Source organism: Lepisma saccharinum, chromosome 15 (assembly GCF_977018435.1).
Source record: "Lepisma saccharinum chromosome 15, izLepSacc3.1, whole genome shotgun sequence".
NCBI lineage: Eukaryota > Metazoa > Arthropoda > Insecta > Zygentoma > Lepismatidae > Lepisma > Lepisma saccharinum.
Window position 1 is genome coordinate 80,014,182 of NC_139243.1, and position 12,805 is coordinate 80,026,986.

Here is a 12,805-nt window from a genome sequence, read left to right on the forward strand (position 1 = left end):
AAGTCGGCAGAAGGACCTTTCAATTCAATCTAAACTGCATTGTCCGCTCTGATGAGGCACGGCACCGCATTTCACACACAGCGAGTGTTTTCGGAGCACCGAGAGGCAAGTTAGATCCTTTCGAGGCGGAGTGCAGATTATAGCAATCGGATAACCTTTTCCATTTAGAAACTGAACGTGCGCTTCGGTTAATGTCAGCATTTAACGCGTTGGGCTGATCCCTACCTGTTCGTGCCAAAACAGAAATCCTTTCTCGCCGCGTCTGTAACGTTGTTTTAATCTTCCATAATGTCTTAAGACAGCGTTTTAGTCTTTCCAACGAATTTTCATCCATTGGTGCTGCCGGCCCCCGTTGCAGAGTGGTTAGCACATCGCGCTACGAGGCCAGGGGTCTCAGGCTCGAATCACGGCCTGGGCATGGATGTTTGCGAGTGTCCATTCATCAATTTCACGATGTCATCACTCATCCCCCGCAACGCAAATTAGCCAAAAGTGGCACAGAAGGCAAAATGAAATAAAGCAAATCAATCAGTCAATCAATCATTTATTGGTATCTTAGCCAAATTACTGAATGCAGGTTGGGAGACGATGAGAAGTGTTTTATCGGAAGTTTTTATAAGAGCGGGCTTTTTCCACTGTTTCTGAGGATATTTTTAGACTATTTTTACCTTTTTTTTAATGTGTTGTACAGATTCATTTACAATTTGCACTTTTAACCATTCTCAAGGGGCTGTTTACACTTTTTTTTTCAAATTTTAAGGTAAGGGGTTTAGATAAGGGGATATTTACTCGTATACTTCCAGGGGTGTAAAATGGCCATACGTGCCGACACACCCAAAATGTTAACTAAATCAATCAATCGTACTGTTCAGGTCTTGTACGCGTGCCTTGCGTCACGTGACGCATTTTCTGAGTTAGGTCCCAATTTATGCTCAGCTAGGCTAATCGGAATTGGACCTACAGTTTAAAGTGGGATTCGAACCACTATTCGCCGACCTCCGTGGCGGAGTGGTTAGCACAGCGCGCTACTACTCCAAGGGTCCCGGTTTCGAATCCCGGCCTGGACATGGGTGATCTTTGAGTGTGTCCCTTCAACAATTTCATCATATCATCACTCATTCTATCTTCGCGATTAGCCAAAAGTGGAAGAAAAGCGAGGTAAACTAAACTAAATCAATCAATCAAGATATAGCCACAGACACATTGGAATTACTTTAATCGGAAATTTGATATCAATTCATGCCGTGTAGGTTTCTTGAGGGTGACGCAGTGTGGTAGCAGGCATGGTCGTAGGCAGGAAAAAATTTCGGGGGGGTTCATTCATAATTGTTCCCATGGGCGTCGCTAGAAATTTGAATAATAGAAATAATAACAATAATTGTACAATAATAATTAAAATTTCATAATAATAAAACAATTTTATTCCATAATAATAACATTAATAATAATTATTATTATATTATTGTTATATCCTTGAGGGGGCTTACTCAATCCAGCAGATTGTGTACTGAAATGCACAATTATTATACTTCGTCATTAAACTTTAGATACCTTCAAGAGAAAAGCTTTAAAAGTTAGATGGAAATTTTAGTCATAAAGTTTTGTTGTTTGACTTTAAAATTAAATTTTTGGAATTTTGAAAAGTGTGGAACCAGTTATTCTTTTTAAAAACTTAGCGTGGTGCATGGATTGTAACCTCAATCGCAAACGTAATGCTACGAAACTGGAGATCCTAGGTTTGAACTCCTATCAAGGGGGATTTTCGACTTTATCGGACAGGGAATTTAAAAGCTGGAAAGAGGATTTTGGGGCAATCATAAGGGAATCTTCAGTCTATATTCCTTGTGACGCAGGAACAACACTGGAAAGATGACAACAGAAGTGATAATGGAGGGGTCGCGGGTGGGCTACGATTCTGAGAATAAATCCTGTTTCACTCAAGTTTCAGAATTCCAAATGTATGAAAATTCTAGCTCGATCGTTTCAACATTGTCTCCATGTATTTTTGTGATGCTTCGAAAAAAAATTGAAAATTTGTTACAGATTTTGGTTTCTGAACTTCCATTAATCCAACATGTCAGAAGTTTCGGGGGGGGGGTTGAACCCTAGAAACCCCCCTCTAAATACGGCCATGGTAGCAGGTAACTTTTCTAATAGTAATATTTATAACTGGAAGGATGTAGATTGTAGTGTACAGTTGCAGAAGCTATAACTTGATGTACATATTCCCAAATACAGCTCACGTTCGAGCATATTTTATGTAAGCTCTGGTAATGTACGGCCTCTGTGGTGAACGGGGGAAAGTGCCAGCCAGCTTTCTCCGTATTCTGTAACCTCCCAACCTTTGTTGAAACTTGTAATATTTACCCTTTGGCTTCTCAGTTTCTCTTCTGCTTTCGCTGTCGTTGGTTTTCTGGTGGCCTACTGGTATGCCTGGGTAAAAAAAAAAAAACTTTGGCATACCTCCTCGCATAAAATTGTAATTTTTCGTATAGCCTCAAAATCAAATATTACAAGGAACCGATTTTTTGGGATTGCACTGAGTAATAAGGAGCTACCTGAGAAGAGGCGATTTTTAAAACATTTAGTAAAGATTGAAGCTTACCTACAGTAAGACATGTTTTCCGTTAATTGTACGATCGAACGTGAAATAAGATGATTTTTTTTGCAAAATATCGACTTCTGTATGATCCTTATTTTTAGTTTTATAGTTTTCTTTCTTTTGCCATAAGAACCTCAAGAAAATGAAGACAAAATTGTTTGAAAAGACTATTTTAAAGATATGGGATGGCTCAAATTATGGTAATCAATGATTGATTGAAAATAAACTTTTGGGTGCGTCAGCACTTACACTACTTGCACCCGACACATTAAACAGGACCAAGCTCCTTACCATAATTAAAACCAACACTTGTCTCTTAGGACTAAAATCTCCGTCCGTCGGGTAAGAGCCGAGGCTGCAAAGGGGCGCTCAGCACATATGACCCACAGATAATTATATACTTTGTCCCAGGAAGCTGTGGATCACGCGAACGAGATCGAGTTCTCTGCGCAAGTTGTGACTGGATAGGGCTGGACCAAGGAACCTGTGAAGGTCGGGTATGCTTCGCTCCGCCAACTCGCTTTCTCCTCTTCTCTACTTTTATGTGCGGTGTTGCTCCACAGATTCCTTGGACAGAATGTAGTGACTAGGTTCAGAGGAGAGCCTTGTTAGCCTGCAACATTCCAGATACCGCAGTGTGTTACGTGGAAGTGAGGTTGGCTTTTTGATGCTTTCTCAGAAGGTCACCCCAGAGTGTATTAAGCAGCCTTGTATGTCTAGTAGACGTACACACACACACACATTTAACAATCGTACACTTCGTATCCGTATGAAGGTGTCCAATCATAGTTGTGCTCACGGGGGGGGGGGGGGGGGCAAGAGGGCAGTTGTTAGCCTAAATTTAAAACTCTTGTTAGGAACGAAACTCAGACTAACATTGTAGGATAGGATATTTTCGTAAGATGTTCATTCTACTGTTGGACCAGGAGTGCTTCGTGTGCTATCCAATATCTGTAAGTATAATCATCTGTACATTCAATTTTCAAGAGAGAGTGAGTTAAAGTTAAAGTTTTATTTTAAGAAGAGCCGTGGATTGTGTTTAGTTTCCTGTTTGCTTGATTTGAAGTTAATGAGTTCCATTTCCGCATCAGAGGCAGGAAATGTATATAATTACAAGGGGCCGGGATTTCATGTTATAACATATTTTTTATTTGGCATCGGATCGAATACTGGGGTAAGATCTTTACATTTCTAATGAAAATCGGCCGAAATAGACAAACATGATAAGGCATATTTTGACCTATTTTACCAATTTCGCGTTTTTACAACATATTTATTCAATTTTCTCGTAATAAGACATATTCCTGCATAATTTTGTAATTGTCTTGCATATAATCAGTTATTTTATAATTTATTCTTCGTACCTTTAGAGCAACGGATAGTTTATATTATAGATGGCAGCATAAGGAAATGGACGAAGAAATTAAAAGCAGATGTCGTATTTTCTTACTAACTTGTACAGAACAATAATACTCCCGCTTTGTTTAGCGAGCTGCTAATTATGCTTTAGTTTCCACAATAGCAATAGTAAATGACATAATAGTAAATGAAACTTAGGATAATTGTAGTGAAGCTCACTATATTTTCAGTATTTTCCACTACGTTCTTAGGTTAAAGGAATTCTGTCTTCATTTAATACCCTACCCCCCACCCCTAGTCGATCTTCCCTGGAATATACTGACATCCTGTATAATGATAAATTTGAAAGTACTTTTGTGAATATTTTTGGCTTTACTGGGAATATTTCTGCATTTTTATGACATATTTTTAATTTTTCATGACATAATTACATACATATTTTACAGTTTTATAGGACATAAAGTCCAGGGCCTTAATAATTACACCTAAAATTACACGAAATGTAAAGAGGAAGGGGATTTTCGGATGTCGAGACCCACCCTACGCATCAATGCACAGTGTGCAAAATAGTGAGATGGAATGTAATTTTTCTTTCGCCGACTGAATATTCATCAAGGCTTTTGCTGCCCCTAAGCATAGGGTGTGCTCGCGTGTGCGGTGTCCAACATGTATGCATCTTTGATACGAAACAACTTACTTACTGAACCCAGGAAATATGATTGAAATGCAATCCCCGCACGCTTGTGAGTCCATCGTACTAGTCTAGTACATTTCATAGTTCACACTGTTGATGTGACTATGGGTGCGGCATGCGGACTTAGAATTTGGTAAACGTTTGGAGCCGAATCTGATTTCTTAGGGCATGACGTAAGGCCGCGAAGAGCGTCCGTGGGTGTTCCATTACCAGAGGCCGAGGAAGCATTGCAGGCTGGACGTGGAGGTATGCGGACGATATGCCTAGCTCAGGTAACGTTTTTTTGCCTTCCCTTGGCTGGCCCTCGGAATGCAACCGTTTTTCTACCTTCATTTTTTGAATGAAACGCCCGAACGGTACATTTCATACCTTGATACATGGCTAGGTTAAGATGCCGGAAATCCACAGGGTCTATTGGAGGAAAGCGGAATTCCGAGCTGGAGAAGAGTGAGGATAATTTCTTAATTGTTGCCAGAAACAACGGGTTGCCCATTTCCGTGCGTTTCAGGTATGCGTGGCTGCTTTGCTTTTGGCCATGACTGTTCGTTTTATTGAAAAGACAGAAGTTGGTACAGCTTTTCGCGTGGTAACCTAAGAGACGTTAACATTACTTCTTAACTAAGACACAAACCACGTTTCTTTTCGGAGGGCCTTCCACAAAAAGTGGTCATACTCCATGTAAATAGATTAGATTTGGTGTTTTAAGTCCACTTGATGCACAGTAAGGCTAATCGGGACTGGACCTACAGTTTAAAGTGGGATCCGAACCACTATGTGCCTCCACCGGGACTCGAACCCGGGACCGCTTGATTAGAAGGCAACGACGCTACCACTGCGCCATCGGGGAAGCCTCCATGTAAATAACAAAATGAATGAATGTCGATATTACTCGTATGATTGCTTTTAATTGCATTCAGGTTTAACTATTTGTAAAAGCATAAAATTTGCATATTTCGTCAACAAATATTCAAGTGTAACCTATATGCTTCACAGACAAATGAAGTCAAATTTGGTAACTTTTTAGCATCACACACGTAAGACATTTTCATTAATGCTTTTCATGCTATGTCATCATACTAAAGTTTTTTTTCTTCATTAGTTAGCAGACACCACAAAGTTCTTCATAATTCTATGAAATCACTTCATTTGGAATATTTTAATCCAATCTCATGTCTAGAAACTTACATTTTGTGTGTAAAATGTCACACCTAAACTAACGCTGAAATGCTCCAAATGATCCACGCCCGTATATAAGGTGATGGCTTAATGGGTCCGAACCGCTTTTATTGGTTTAGTAAACATTTTACATTAAGTACATAATCAAATCAACAATTAATCGTTTCATTATATTAATTGAAAGAATTTTGAAAAAAAATAATTATTGTTTATTTATGACGGATGTAATTTAATTTCTGACATTTCTTTGGTTACTGAATCAGGGGAAAGCATTGAAAGGCACGATATAGTTTCATATGGAAAACAATAATTAGAACAGTTAAGATATGCAGAGGGCATGACAGAGGAATGATGCTTATATTTTCTTGTAAGTATATTTCTCGCCAGTGCATTGTGCACTGAGTCAAGAAGGCACATGAGGGGGTGGAGGTGATGTGATCAGCACCATTAGCCCTTACTCCCCATGTAAACATTGATGGGGGGGAGGGGCAAACCACTCATGCGAGAACATAATGGAAAAGAATCGCAGTTGAGATCGCCCACCGGGGGCATGGAACTCAGAATATGTTAAAATATTGCAGAATGATCTGAAAATGTGTTTTAAAATGTCTGGACGACCTGGCAAAGGCAATGGGTTTGTTTTGGAACAATTGTGGGCACCCTTCATGTTCCATGCCAGCAGGAGAAAGATGGTAGCTGAATACGGGTATTGAAGGAGCATTCGGGTTGATCCTTGCAGCGGCCGAAGAATAACAATTACCTTGTCATGCAGATAGCTGAGACCGGAAATGGTTACGACCATTGAGAGAACTCAATTCTTCCACTTTGAAAGTACAGGGTGTCCTGTAAGCCTGGACCCATTTGAGTTTTCAACAGCTCCTCCGCATTACGTGCTGGCAGTGCGACATTACCTTAACGCACACTTTCCCGCATATTGGACTGTGCGTCGAGGATGAATGAAGTGGCCTCCAAAGAGCCCAGATCTCATTCCGCTCGATTTTTATTTGTGAAACCGCTTGAAATCCGTGAGGTCAAAATTCAGAGCATCTCAATTTTAAAGAAGCACTATGGAGGCGTGACAGCAAATTTATGCGACTGTAATCCATGGAGGGGAAGATTTCGTCTACAATGGCGGACACTGAGAAAAGACTGTAATTCTATGGGGTTTTCTCATATGGGTCCAAATTTATGGAGCACCCTGTAAATTTTAAATTAAATTTTTAACAAGCATTTCGTAATGGAGTGAATCACCTTCATGTGTAGTTGCTGTAAAACAACGAGAGGCTGTGTTATTTCGCAAGTAGTTCCCTTGTTTTCCTCCCAGTTGTAGCTTGGAATTAGCCGCCCCTTCCTCTGGCTAAATCGTCACGTGATTTCAGCTTACACCTGTCCCTCGGGAGTCTTCATTGTTGGCTTCCTGCTTTGCTGCTTTTTTCTCATTCCCCGCCACCCAGACGAGGCTTGTTTTTATATTAGTCAGAGTCCTTTGTGTATTAATTGGGTAAAAATTGAACATATTTTTCTGCTTGTTCTGTTCGACGCGGATCTGTCTGCGGTATGTGGAGCGCGGTGTCTGTCCTTGATTTTTCTCATTACTCTTCATTGCCTTATGTAGTTTATCTTTTCCTGCTGCCTTCTTTACATATTTTCTTACAAAAGAAACGAAACTTTGTCTTATTTGCTGCCGCAGGCAAGCTCGTCATGACATCAAAGAGGAAGCGCAGTTTTTTAAATTAAGAAAAACTTCCTTAGGCAAATCCTCCTGAACAGTTCGTATGCATGCAAGTTATTACAGGTTTTAAGGATAATGAATCATTATAAATAAAAATAATTGTAAGTTAAAAGTTTCAGTAATAATTATTAAAATAAAAGTGGTACGAGATTTCCTACTATTCTTGATTTGTAATGAAGCGGTCTAAGTAAACGTTCAAAGATGGAAAATATGAAATGTTGTAAATTCAGACGCTAATATTTTTGCTTCCTTGGTGGCGTAGTGGTAACGTCGCCGCCTTGTAATCAAGGGATCCCGGGTTCGATACCCGGTGGAAGCCCATAGTGGTTCGGATCTCACTTTAAGCTGTAGGTCCAGTCCCGATTAGCCTTTTCTGCATAAAGTGGACTTAAAACAACAACAACTCAACAGCTGATGTAATCGGTAGTATGCATCGGTAATATGGCAGCCCTGTACCCTAAATTCACTCCGTACTCTGAGCTTGTATCGCAGTTTAACGTTGAAAAAAATGAAGAAAGGTTTAATCTTAATTTGATGAGCACTCTATATAAAATTGCAAATAACATTGCAATTACAATACGTATCGTGTACCTCAAATGAGAACCAGACCGAAACATGGGTTGTTTCATGTACCAAAATCTAGAACAAATTATGTAAAGATATCTGCGCTGTGGAAAATGGGTAAAACTTATTATGAAGTGGTAGCAAATGATCCGAGCCTTGATATAAACAGTCTGTCACTTCAATCATTCAAAAGAGCCTTACTGGATCAGTAGAGAAAGGAGTGAGGGGTTCGTCTGTAAAGTAATTAGTGAAACAATTTGTTATGCACAAATATATGTAATGCACAAAATGTAGGCTATGTATGCCTCGTTGGAACAATGTTCTGTGGCATCATTTGTTCAATAAATAAATAAATAAATAAATATTTGAGTTTAATCAAAGATCAATTATTTTCGTATTGTGATCATTCTTTCACCATTCTTTCAAATGCCTACTGTGATCTGCTCAAGATGCACATTGGGTTGGATGCGCATAGACCTATTTTTACACTCTGCGCCGGAAATCTGTGAAGCAAGGCCGCGCATAGCGGCAGGGAAGGGGAGAAAGAGAGTGGGCGGAGCAAAGCGGTGCGCGCTGCTGCAAACTGCTGGTAACTGCATCCGCCTTTAACCCTCCTTGCAGTCACTACCCCTGTCATGAGATTGCTCATTCTCGAGTACTACTTGCACAGAGGGCTTGTTTTGCTTTGCTTGTTCCAGAGATCCCGCGACAGTGTGTAATTCAAATTCCCATCTTAAGTTGTAGGTTCCATTCCGATCAGCTTATCTGTATTTTTTCCATCATTGGGGTGTAAAAGGTTACTTTCTCGTTAGCACCAACCTTTGCTCCACATAGTACACCCTGGAACACAGTAACGAGACTCTTACGTCTGAACTTGCAGCTAGCATTATCCCCTCTGGAACCTGCGTTGTCTCCTGTCCATGTGTGTTCGTGATTTTGGCTAGGATTTTTATGACCTAAAAATCACCAAAATATGCAAAATAAAATATGCTCTTATGACCTAAAGTTGTACAAAATATGCACTATAATTTGAAAAATATGCCCTTATAACTTGACTGTTTCAAACATTGATATCTAAATGCCGAGATATTTTCACATTCGTACTACTTTTAGTTCACTTTATGGCCCTGAGTTGCAATCCACAATAAAAATGAAAAAGATTTTGCTGCAGTCCAAAAAGGAAAGAAAAGCAAAAAAAGAAACTCGAGTGAACCTGGGAGTAGGAACGAATCCACTTCGAAAATGACTGTATATTTCTTGAAATAGCGAAAATATGCTGAATATGACCGAAAATTTCAAAATATGCTCTATCACGCAGAAATGGCTAAATATGCCAAAATATGCCCTTAAGAAGCACCCTAATTTACGTAATTAGTTTCTTCATAATATGAATTTCTACATATTTAGGGAACACATCACCCTTACCAAAATAAATGTGGGACCTCCCCGATGGCGCAGTGGTCAACGGGTCCCGGGTTCGATACCCGGAGGAGGCACAAGTGGTTCGGATCCCACTTTAAACTGTAGGTCCAGTCCCGATTAGCCTTACTGTGCATAAAGTGGACTTAAAACACCAACTCAAACTCAAACCAAACAAAAATAAATATGCTAAGTGATGAAAATCCACCATCCACCATTCGTCCTCATCTTCGCGTAGCCAAAAGTGGCAGAAGAGCGAACTAAAATAAAACAAATCAATAAACAAGTCGTTTTCAATAATAATAAAAAAGTACCATTACTGGATATTGGAGTGTTGGATGACAGGTAAAATGAAATCCAAGTTTCACCTTTAAAATTCGAATTTGTTGAAAGGCTATAATTAAATTGGTTAGTAATTAGTCACTTGGCAGTAATATTGTCCTTTGACTAGTTCGCAACCTTTGGACAAACACGGTGATACTGCCTGACCCGGAGTTCGAACCTGGGTCTTCTGGATTCGTAGCGCGTTACTCCGAATTATTATTATTATTTAATCTAAAGTCTCAAAGGTCCGAAATAAGTCCTCGCGTCCGGTCCTCATTGGTAAAGTTCCGGTTTTATCTTGCTCGGATCAAATTATAAGCCATAGATCTAGTGCTGCATTCGTGAGTAACGTAGTCGCCAATTTCACGGCTGAAAAGTGACATGTGTTAGGTGAGAAGTGGCCGATCGTAATATCCGGGTCTCACTTACCGCACAATGCTCGAACTTCTTTTTCGGTCAAGCCCCGTCCTTCGTCTTTTCGTCAAGATAAATGCTTTCGTTGTTAGTATAAATAGTATCTTTTTGTTTGTTTGAATTGACGTTTTAAGTCCACTTTATGCACAGATAGGCTAATCGGGACTGGACCTGCAGTTTAAAGTGGTATCCAAACCACTGTGCAATGTGCCTCCACCGGGTATCGAACCCGAGACCCCTTGATTGCAAGGCGACGACGCTACCGGTACGGCATCGGGGAGGCCCATCAATTTCACCATATCATCACTCATCCTCATCTCCGCGATTAGTCAAAAGTGTCAAAAAAGCGAAGTAAAATAAAACACATAAATCAATCACAAAGATAGGCTAATCGGGACTGAGCCTACAGTTTAAAGTGTGTTTTTCATGGAAAAAAGTTTAAAGTGGAATCCGAACTGTGCAATGTGCACACACAGTACCTTTTGGTCAAGCTCCGAAAAATTGCAGTGTATTTATGCTGCCGTAAACCTAACAACGAAAGCAATCCGCCTATTCGCCAGAAGACGAAAGCCAAGGCTTAACTAAAAAGGTGTTTGAGCATTGTGCAATAAGTGAGACCTCTAATACCCACCGTGAGGAATGCCCGTCGTACTTGTCCCGCACCACGAGGGCGTCCTTGGCAGAAGTAGGTCCCTGTGAACGTTCCGCTGGCGATTGGTGCCGTGTTACGATCACCCACCGTACATACACACATACCTGGTGTTCTGAGTCAGTGGTCAGCAACACGCTCAGATACTCCCCGACCAAAGAAACAGTGTTGCTAACAGCAGAGGATGAGAAGAGCTAAATGGAGCTTGAAATAGTTGAGTTTCACTTTCAACGGGAGAGATTTCTCTATCAGGGTGGCGACAGACCTGGAAAACCTGGAAAACCGGGAAAAGTCAGGGAATTTGAGGTGTCAAAAAAAGTCAGGGAAATGTCAGGGAATATCGTCTTCATTGACTTCGAACACTCTTTTGACGAAAATTGTTATAACTCGGGCACTATGGGAGCAATCTACTTCGGATAAGTTTTGTTTTGCAGCTAAAACATCAGCGCATGCAACCGTGTACAATTTAGAACACCGGACCGAGGAAGGGGGCTTGGGGGGGGGGCACGTCCCCCGAATTTCAATGGAAAAAAACATAAAAATCTGTAGTTTGCCCCTCTTCTCCCGCTATTTTGGGGAGAAGACGCAAACTTTAGTATTCTTTTCAAAGAATGGACATTTGTCACGAGAATGAAACATGTTTCATGCTCTTGAGTGCCATACAAGTTGAATAATAAGCCAACATGTGATTTTTTTTTAACAGAAAATAGGTAATTTGCATTTTTGGAGGAAAATTGTTATAACTCGGGCACAATGGGAGCAATCTACTTCGGATAAGTTTTGTTTTGCAGCTAAAACATCATAGCATGCAGCCGTGTACAATTCAGAACGCCGAACCGAGGAAGGGAGTTTAGAGGGCGCGACCCCCGAATTTCAATGAAAAAACCATAAAAATCTGGAGTTTGCCCCCTCTTCTCCCGCTATTTGGGAAGAAGGCGCGAACTTTAGTATTATTTTTAAAGAATGGACATTTCTGAAGAGAATGAAACATGTTTTATGTTCTTGGGTGTCATACAAGTTGAATAATAAGCCAAAATGTGATTTCTTTTCTTTTTTCTTTTTTTTACGAAAAATAGATAATTAGCATTTTTGGAGGAAAATTGTTATATCTCGGGCACAATGGGAGCAATCTACTTCGGATAAGTTTTGTTTTTCAGCTAAGACATCAAAGCATGCAACCGTGTACAATTAAAATCGCCGAACCGAGGAAGGGGGGTTTGGGGGCGTGACCATCGAATTTCAATGAAAAAAAAACAACAAAAATCTGGAGTTTGCCCCCCTCTTCTCTCGCTATTTTCGGAAGAAGGCGCAAACCTTAGCATTCTCTTCAAAGAATGGACGATTCCAAAGAGATTGAAACTTGTTTCATGTTGCTGGGTGCCATACAAGTTGAATAATGAGCCAAAATGTGAAACTATTCGGAAATGTGTCATGGATATGTTGCGTAGAGGGGTGGGGGGAGGTTGGTCATCAATATGAATTTACCTAGGCTTGCTCCAGACCTGTGTCAGAGTTTCAACCCAAACAGAAGAGTATGAGGGTCCAAAATGCACATTCATTTCGTAATCTGCACCATGATACCATATGGTATCATCAGGCCAGTACGACCTTACTCTGATGATATCATATAATATCATCGGGGGAGTAAAGGTTAAGCCTCTAAATATTACGTGGAAAATGCATTGAATTATAATTTTCTCTCGTCCGTATGGGAGTAGTAAGGAGACGGAACTGTCAACAGATGGAGGGGATGGGAGCGGGTGGCGCCGTCCGATAGTTGTCGGACGTCGTAGTAAGGCATTTTGTTGGGCAAACTGAAGGACCATGGAAACAAATAGGTTCCATTGAAACATACGATTTTTGTCGAATATC

At 40.4% G+C, this 12,805-nt stretch overlaps 2 protein-coding genes across 4 annotated transcripts in view; one reads left to right on the forward strand and one right to left on the reverse strand.

Moving 5' to 3' along the window:
* The window catches only part of LOC145999776 (telomerase protein component 1-like), a 374,109-nt gene that overhangs the window by 149,366 nt on the left and 211,938 nt on the right, over positions 1-12,805 (forward strand). The window lies entirely within an intron of this gene.
* LOC145999775 (uncharacterized) overlaps positions 1-12,805 on the reverse strand; it is a 115,222-nt gene that overhangs the window by 78,912 nt on the left and 23,505 nt on the right. The window lies entirely within an intron of this gene.